General features: G+C 29.6%; 1 pseudogene; it reads left to right on the top strand.

Moving 5' to 3' along the window:
* The first annotated feature begins 779 nt into the window (after window positions 1-779).
* Window positions 780-9,706, top strand: part of LOC129225597 (unconventional myosin-Vb-like) — a 147,405-nt pseudogene continuing 138,478 nt past the window's right edge.

Below are 9,706 nucleotides of genomic sequence, written 5' to 3'. Positions count from 1 at the left end.
AGCATTTTTCTGCCAGAGAGAAATGAAGATTATGGATTACTAACAATTAAAAAGTGTTCTTGCTTTTATTGAAAGGGGGATAAAACTAAATGCTATCATGCATTCAAGACTGCGACCTGTGTTTTCTGCGGTAATTTCTGAAAGTATTAAACGTGAACTTTCTGTACTGGAGCTCAGGAGAATACTCCTGTATTTAATTTCGAACTTAAGAAAACTTTATGAGTGAAAATGACGGGCGAATGACACGTTTTCTTCAACAAATGCTCAACTATTTCAAAATTATGAGTTAACTACGACACATTTCTAGTAACTTTACATACAAAGAATCACTTCTTTTTTTTTTTTTCGATGAAATATAAGAAACTGATTGTTTAGGTACTGCGAATTAAAAAAAAAGTGTCTGGTGAAAAAAGTGAAAAACAACTGTTGCCATAGTGATTAGCTTCCACCGTGCCATATATTTTTTGGTTACGTTTTTCAGTGAATATGATTTTCATTCTAGTAAAAGAAAGACAACTTTTGAAAAACATTAGCAGTACTTTAGAGAAGACTATGCTGAAGTAAATTTGTGATATAACATCAGACGCCGAATTTGTGCCATATTTTTAGTTTTCCTCAACCACGTCCTTCAAGAGACATATTGCAATACGGTGACTCAAATTTTTAGAATCTTGAAGTGTGTGTGAGAAAATTTTGTAAATAGTTATACGACGGGAGGATGCAGGGGAGCCCTGCCCAGGTCATATGACCGAGGGGCCGCCCGAGGAGTAGATTGGGCCATGGCGACTTTGGGCATGTCCAAGGTCTTCATTCTAGACAAGTATTTTACGGAGCTACAAAAGTTTTGGGAAACTGAACGCAAATTGCAAGGTATGGAGAAAAACTTTTATCTGTTGCAGTTACCTTAATTTTTAGTTTAGATGACTAATTTTTAAAAATTTTAGCTCTTATATTGAATGTAGATTTTTTTCTCAATTTTCAATACAGAAACATTATTATAACTATCATATTTATTCAATTAATTAAACAAAATGGTACTCATATGAAAGGTTCAATAAATTCCGGTTGCCAAGTCGCTTGGCTGTCTACCTAGGCGATTAGTTCTTTCTTATAAAGAATCTTTTAGAAGTCATGTTATTTCGAAGTTTTCCAATAAACTCAGAGATGATTTATCTGGTGCCTAAAATGTTTTCCTAGCTCCTTAGATTTTAATTTCTCTCTACCCATTTGAATCCGAGTCATGCTGGCTCAATATGTTTCGTAAGGAGTAGGCAAAGGAGTGAATAAAATCATAAATTGAGGGGAAAGTCACATTCCTAATCAGATATGTCCATATAGAAGAGGAACGGGACAGCAGCATTTATGTCAAAATAAAATGTGAAAAATTATTTCTATCTTGTCCAGTAGATTTAGCAAATTAGAATCAATAGTCAATTAGTCTAAAGTTGCAATATATACTGAACAAGCTATAAAATTAAATTTTTTGGACATTTTACTTCAACATAAATACAGTTCTCCCAATACTCCCGACACTTTTATTTAAATAAAAATATGTGAAAATAAAAAGGGTGGGAAAACGTGGATAGTAGGGGAATGTGGAGCAAAGTGAAATAGACGGGAAAAGTGAAATGATGAAATATTTACTCTTCTTTTATCGCCACGTTCTGTTAATATTTTAACTATGTAGTAACACATGTAGTTTATTCCAGTCAATATAAAACTGAAAATCACTGAATATGATAATACAAGCAGAGCCTGATTACCACAGGGGCATGTAGGGCACAGGCCCCTCCTCTTAGATTTCAGGGGGCCCAAAATCCCCTTAATTTATCATGCTAATTAAAATTAAATAATGATTACACTCAGAATCTAGAGTACAGTGATATCATTGATAGTTTTGCAAATGCAAGAACAAGGAAAAAAATCTATTCGTTGATAGAAAAAATTCTCCTTAAAAATTTTAACTCTTTGCAAATCAGAAAACCACTCCGAATTTAGTCTGTATTTTATTATTAAAAGTTATATCATAGATAATTTTGGTACTTACAGTTTACTGCAACGGGCAAAGTTAAACCACATTTTATTTATTTATCGCATACTACTATATCTCTTCTACTTTTTAAATGTGTATATTACATTGTGATGTGAGGTACCACCAAATTTAGTATGTTTGTGTAAAAACGCAAGTATCGAAATATTTTATGGCTTCAACATATAAAAAAAGCGGGAATGGGGGAGGGGGAGGCACAAAACTAATTTCGTGCCCCGTGTCTTCAAAAATCTTAGTCGGGCCTAGGGGGGCCCTGAAATAGAAATGTGCCCCATGTCCAATGTCAGGATGAGCGGGCTCTGAATACAAGCTGTTTTCAAAAATTGATACTCATATTGTTGTGTTTTACTATAAGTCAAAAATTATTTTTGTCATTATTAAATGATAAAGTTCTTGTTATTAGCATTTTAAACACTAATTGAGACCTACTAGTACTCAGTGCAGTATTTATTTGTTTAATATATAGCCTATTTGTATTTTAAATGCTTTTTACAGTTAGTGAAATGCATGCGGGGCAAAGCGGGTGGCACAAAGTGAAATAGTTCATTCCATTTACTTATTCAAACCTTTAACTATCACTAACGCATTCATATACATTCCTTAATTTAATGGTTTTCTTATTTATTCATTCATTCACTTATTTTTTTATTCATTCACTACTTTATTCATTCATCCATTCACTTATTTTCTTATTTATTCACTAGTTTATTCATTCATTCACCGATTTTTTTATTTATTCACTATTTTATTCATTTATTCATTTTTTTTTCTCATACATTAACCCAGTGATTGGAAAACTACATTTGTTTTGTAGCGAACTACAACTACAGCTACTTTATTACAAATGTAGTTAACTACAACTACTTTTTTCAAAATGTAGCAACTACAAACTACTTTTGAGTAGTCGCTACTTCGTTACTTTTCAGTTATTTTTTTTTAAATAAATAAACAAAAAGAATACATATGCACACCGTTTGAGGATTGAACGAAAAAATTCCAAAAAAAATTTGGATTCATAAATTGAATCATTTGAACATGGAGTTTTACTAAGAATTACTTATTATTTCTTTAGTTTACTGAGCCAATTTGCCATTCCAAATATTTTTTACGATATTTACGAATATTCGCTACAAGAAAGGATTTAAAAGTTGAAGGAATAAAACCTTCAAATTTTTAATCCTTTCCTGACAATAAATATTTCATTCAAGAAGTGCAACTCGTCTTCTTGAAAATGTAAATAGATACAGTCATAATTTGATTTAAATTTTATATAGACATACATATACATAATATTAATTTAAATGAGGAAAAACCTCTTTAAAAAAAAACAATACAAAAAACCTTTTTTCATTGAATCAGTTAATTTTATAGGAACTCATAATCACATCCATCCGAGGACTGCAGTCCTCGGATGGAAGCATCTCTCACGTGATTGCCATGTTAGATGTGTACAATGATTTCCTAATTTCGTAAATTCTTCTTGATTTTAATATACGTTTATAAACATTCGTCCAACATTATTACGAGTAGTTGAAACAGTTTTGTGTATGCATAATGCCTTCCAATTTACTTAGACATAAAATAAATCAAACAATTTTAATTCTTATATACTGTGTAAGTAGTAGATACATCTATATTTTGGTATTTTGAAAAATTAATATGAAATTGCATAAAATGTTTGATCATGTAAAAGTTTTATCCGGAATCATATATTTTCCATGCTAACGCACAGCACATGTAAAAATCTCGATATTTTCAAGACCTATGATACAAAAATTATACATGCATAAAATATCGCAAAAGTAGGCAGAAGTAGATTCGTTAGAGAGCTGGACAAGCATCTTCAAAGAAGGTTAAAAAAAAAGGGGGGGGGGGAGTTAGACATTAAAAAAAAAAAAAAGCTAATACAATTATGTACGAAAAAAGAACATAATTAAGTAATTCTCTTTTTGAATTCGAAATTTCGTATTACTAAATTTTTTTCTATGCACCAGCAACATTGTCTTCATCATCAACCATTGTCAACTAAAATTTTTCTGTATCTTTTTAAAAAATATTTTTCTCTCTTCTCATAATATATTTGTTTCGATCGATTGCAATTTTCAGGTTCGTCATCTTTTATTTTTTAGGAGAAGGGACAAGGGCCCAATGACATTGAAAAAATAATTAACAAATAAATAAAAGTGCAGGCACATATATAAATGATAAATGCATAATATTTTTCAAAACCGAGGAGGGCAATTTCTCTCCTGTCACCCCCGCCCTCCCCTCACATGTCACGGCTGGATTACGTCTTCCCAATGAGATAAAACTGAAGATAAAAATACCCTTAAGTGGAGAAAAAAAAAGATAGTAAATATCAAAATCCATCTCTAGATAATTATTTCCATGGAGCAATTTCTTTAAAAATAGTGTCAAAATCGTCTGCTGAGAAAAAAAAGTTTTTTTTTTTTTTTTTTTTTAATTTATTTGTTTATTTATTTTATGTTTTGATACGATTATAGATAGTGCAAGGAAATGGCTAGAAGGATAGATTTTTTCCCCTGAATGCAATCTTTTTATTTAGTCGCAGCATGTGCATGAAAGAAATCTCCATTCCAGATTTCTTAGCCAAAAAAAAAAGTGAATACATTATATTTTATCGTTAAATTAGTAAATTTACCAATTGAGCCCAAAATCCAAGAATTTCAAACGAAATCAAGATAACCCAAGATATCTATTGAAAGCTCAAGATCCAAGCTCTGGCAGTACTGGTCCTGATGCAAAAGATATGCCTTCATGGAAAATCGGTGTAATGCTTATGCTGTTTATAACACTCTACGTCGTATGTAGAGTGTTATAAACATCGACAACAGTTTACCAAAAGCTGCCTACACAAAAGAAGAAAAAAAAACCCATAGACTTAGGCTTTAAATATCATAAACAAGAAAATATTGCAGCTAAATTGTAAGAATAAAAATCAGCTTTTTGTTTTAAAAAATATTACATAATCGCAAGGGCAAGTATTTAAATGCGTAACAAGTAATATTAAAATAATAATAATAATAAATACTAAAAAAGTTAATTCCTAATTAACGAAGAAAAATTTTATTTTATGCATTTTTCTCTCATAAGCTAAAATGAATTAATCAAATTAAATTAAGGACATAATATTTGAAAAAAAAATCAATAAAAAGTGTCATCCACTGCAAGATAAAAAGAATGTATTTGAACTTGAGTAGATGAATAAAAGTATTTTATTAAAGATTGAAAATTCGAACAAGATATATAAATATGTGTAGAGAAAGTGCAGGAAATGAAAAAAAAAAAAAAAAACTTTTAAAATATGTCTACATTTAAAAAGAAAATCGTAAGCTACGTAATATATATGTGTGTATTGTGTGTGTGTATATATATATATATATATATATATAGTTGAACCTCCATATATTGAACTTCCACATATCAAAATTTTTTATTTATCGAAATCCCAGCAAATTTCTATGTTCATTATATAGAAAAATTGTTTCTATATATCGAAAAAATCTCTATATATCGAAAAAAAATTTCGAGACATTCGTAGATTTTTTTTTCCACTTTTAACTGTTTGTCTCATGAAAACTGAAGGTTATGGGAGAAAATTATGTTCACTAAAGGTTGCTACGAAACTCATAAGAATCTAGGGTTGAGGGGTGTGTAGATAGGTCATTGTTCCGTTCTGGAGTTCTTAAATTCCCTCAAGTTTATTTCAAATCTTAGTTTTAAGCAGTAGCACTGTAAAATCAATTTCAAGTTATCCCTTTTCTCTTTTGATTAGCATTCCTAGTCTTTTTAGATTCAATAAAAATCATTTAAGTTAGGTAGAATGATTTTTTACTTTTCTCTCGATTACATTGTCAAAACGAAAATCCCCCTTATGTTGTGGATCAAGTTGAATTGCTTAAAAATGAAGATGTATGAAAGCGCAAAAATATGTAATTTCTGTTAAATTTTTAATTATTAATTTTCATTTAATCCGATGCTTGTATAAATTAGAAATAGGGTTTCATATACAAAAATTAGCTTTAATTTTAATGTTTTAGGAGATTTTTATTAAAAATAATATAATTTCCATATATCGAATTTTTTCCGGCAATTTGCTACTTCGATATATTGAGGTCCTACTGTATTGTCATTGAGCACCTTCTTCAAATTTGAGTAAGAAGCTAAAACTTTTACAGCATAATACTATTAATAAGTCTTTAAAAAAAATAAGGGGTGTCCTGGACTGCTCGAAAAAGATTTTTTTGAACGTACAGTACGTTCAAAACGTACGAACGTTTTTTTTTAAGGTACATTTTTAATTATTTCCTTGAAAATTGCTTTCCATGTAACAAGGGGCACGACAAAAGAGGAGCAGAGCAGATTTTTTTATCTCCATCAACTAGAACTTAATATCTTGAATGGAAAAAAAAATGTACAATGGTGTCATTTCCAAATTTTAAAAGTTTTTTTTTTTTTTTTTTTTTTTCTGAAAGAGCATACTTAAAAACATAGGATCTGACCATTTTTTAAATAATTTGTCTAAGTTATATTTTTAAAAAATTACTTTAATCGGTGCGCTTTTATTGTTTACGCTTCTGCCGATGACATCACAAATGATAAAATGCCATTCATGAGTACAATACTTAATTCGCATCTTTACTCCCGTGTACTGGCACCGATGTGGTTGATAGCAAGAGTAGAGCGCAATATTTAATTTGCTTCTTGATTACCATAACGCGGCAACACGGTAGAAAGATGCGCTAAAGTGCATCATTTGTGACGTCATAAAGGCCACGCCTCGTTTGAAAAATCGGACATTTTAAAAAATCAATCAAAAAATAACAGTTGGGAAAATAAAAGTATTTTCTGGGTCCTTTTTTTTTTTTTTTTGCTTATTCTATCAATTTCAGTGACTAAAAATACTACTTTTGACTGAAGGAAACAACCCCATTGTTATTTTAATTTTTAACGGCAGAGATGAAGTTCACACAAGTGCTACTTTTATTTCATTTTAAAATGATCTAATACATACCACGCTTATACTTTGAAGATAAAACACAGCAATTAAAGATTAGCATCTTTATTAAACAAAAATTTACTTTAGAGATTAAAATGTTTGTAATGCATTAGGCATTAGGGTCATTCTCGTGAAAACAGAGTACAAATTGATTCCGACATTTTTAAATTTTACTAATCAATTTAAATAATTAATATCAATTAATCATATTTCTTTCATCGATTCTTCCTTTAATGTTGTATAATCAAATATCAATGATTTCTCTATATTTAATTTATGAAGGGTTTAAAAATAATTTGTTTTGGAAAAAGAAAAGAATATTCTCTTCTTGCTGTGATAAGAAGTTTGGAAAGTAAAATTCTTCGGAAAATGTTTGGTGCTATCTTGAAGAGTTGAAAGTTAGAAAGACACTTTTGAATTTTACTTATCAATTTCAATAATTACCATCAATTAATCATACATCTTTCATCGATTCTTCCTTTAATGTTGTATAATCAAGTATCAATGATTTGTCGATATTTAATTTATGAAGTTTTTAAAAATGTTTTGTTTTGGAAAAAGAAAAGAATATTCTCTTCTTGCTGTGATAAGAAGTTTGGAAAGTAAAATTCTTCGGAAAATGTTTGGTGCTATCTTGAAGAGTTGAAAGTTAGAAAGACACTTTTGAATTTTACTAATCAATTTCAATAATTACCATCAATTAATCATACTTCTTTCATCGATTCTTCCTTTAATTTTATATAATCAAGTATCAATGATTTGTCTATAGGAAAAAGAAAAGAATATTCTCTTCTTGCTTTGATAAGAAGTTTGGAACGTAAAATTCTTCGGAAAATGTTTGGTGCTGTCTTGAAGAGTTGAAAGTTAGAAAAGGGGGAAAAAATGATTAAATGAATAAAGAATGCGAAAAGTTTTTTTTTTTTTTTTTAATCGACAATTAAATTCATGAATTAAAAAAAAAATCATAAGACATCATTTAGGAATTGCCGACAATCTGTATCATTAAGATTACCTAATTGAAAGCAGCTAAATGTTAAATTTCAAACACTTTTTAAGTAGAAAAAAGTATTCAGAACATCGTAGAAAATCAAGCCTTAGTTAAAATTAAAATAAATATATAAATAAATAAATAAACATGAGTTTCATAAAGCCGTCGACATATATGTGTGTGTGTGTGTGTGTGAGTTGTTTTTTAAATCAAGACTAGCTGCGCTGCCCCGCTTTGCGCGGTGCAGCTCGAAAATAAAAGTTGTGTCAAGTGACGCGTGTTCAACAATCAGGCTTGAAAAAAAGAAAAAGAAAAAAAATCAGTGAAATTTTGCGGCAGATTGCGGAAAAATAATCAAAAAGAAAACATTTTAAAACAACCGATTACAAGAAACTCTCAAAACAAAAGCCAGAACTTTTTTTTTCTTCATATTCGAGAAAAAAATGGCAACACATCTTTCTTCTCTGATTTTCTTCACGATACAAATTTTAATAAAAGCACTAGCTGCGTCACCCAGCTTTGCACAGTCTACCTCGAAAATAAAAGTTATGCCAAGTGACGCGTGTTCAACATTCAGGTTTGAGCCAAAAAAAAAAAAAAAACTAAAATTTTGCTGCAGATTGCGGAAAAATAACCACAAAGTAAACATTTTAAATCCCCAAATTAGAGGAAAAGCATTTAAAAAAAATGCAACAATTTTACTTGTTCATATTCGAGAAAAAAAATGGCAACAGATCTTTTGTCTCGATGATTTTCTTCACGCTATTAATAAAAGCATTGTTGCGGAAAGTTGAGATGAAGCACTAAATAATAATTTGAATGGAGGAAAGCCTTCGAAAAATAGGGATTTTATGTGGAAATCTAAGTGTCATAATTAATAGTTTTTAATTGATATCTACGCAAATTATTATCGGAGAATTATGTTAAATAGCCAAACATAAAGACGGGAAGATTACGAATCCATCGATACCTGGTTCGGTGGTCAGTTCACTGTCGTTCGGGAGAAGTAACTCGGACATAGATAGATAGATAGACAGAGATAGACATATGCTCAGTTTTTAATTATGTAAGACATTACAACGAAAATCACGGAAACGTGGAGAAAAATATATGGGCCATCGAGATCGTTTCAAATAAAAAGAAAGTTAAAATAGAAAGAGAGATAGATAAAATATTGTAATGTGAAAATCACACTAGTCGTTTTAAATGGATAAAAGTAAAAAACGATAGTCAACTAAAAATCTCTTAAGAGATTCAGCAGCGATATGATATTTAAAATAAAATAAAGTGAAAAAAATGAGGTATCACCTCAGCGTAAAAAAGTTTTTTTTTTTTTTTTTTTTTTTTTTTTTTTTTTTTTTTTAATTATATTGTTGCCCAATCATCTGTATTTCAAACGAATAAAAATATCTAAGGAGAAATTGAAAAATTATGGAAAATCAAATCAGTCAAATGTTTTTGGAAAAGAGAAACTGGGTGAATTCTTTTACCAATATTTTACTTTAAAATTACATGCATAATAATAATAATAATAATAAAGACAGGAAGGTAGCCTAGAAAAGGAGAGGGAATGGGGCTCCGAATTCAACCTTTTTTTAAGTCACCAAAGGAAGCCTATGCGTTTTTTTTGGAATTTCAATTACGAAAA

Source organism: Uloborus diversus, chromosome 7, assembly GCF_026930045.1.
Source record: "Uloborus diversus isolate 005 chromosome 7, Udiv.v.3.1, whole genome shotgun sequence".
Lineage (NCBI taxonomy): Eukaryota > Metazoa > Arthropoda > Arachnida > Araneae > Uloboridae > Uloborus > Uloborus diversus.
The sequence above is the reverse complement of the archived record's forward strand: the minus strand, read 5'-3'. Positions and strand labels throughout refer to the sequence as shown.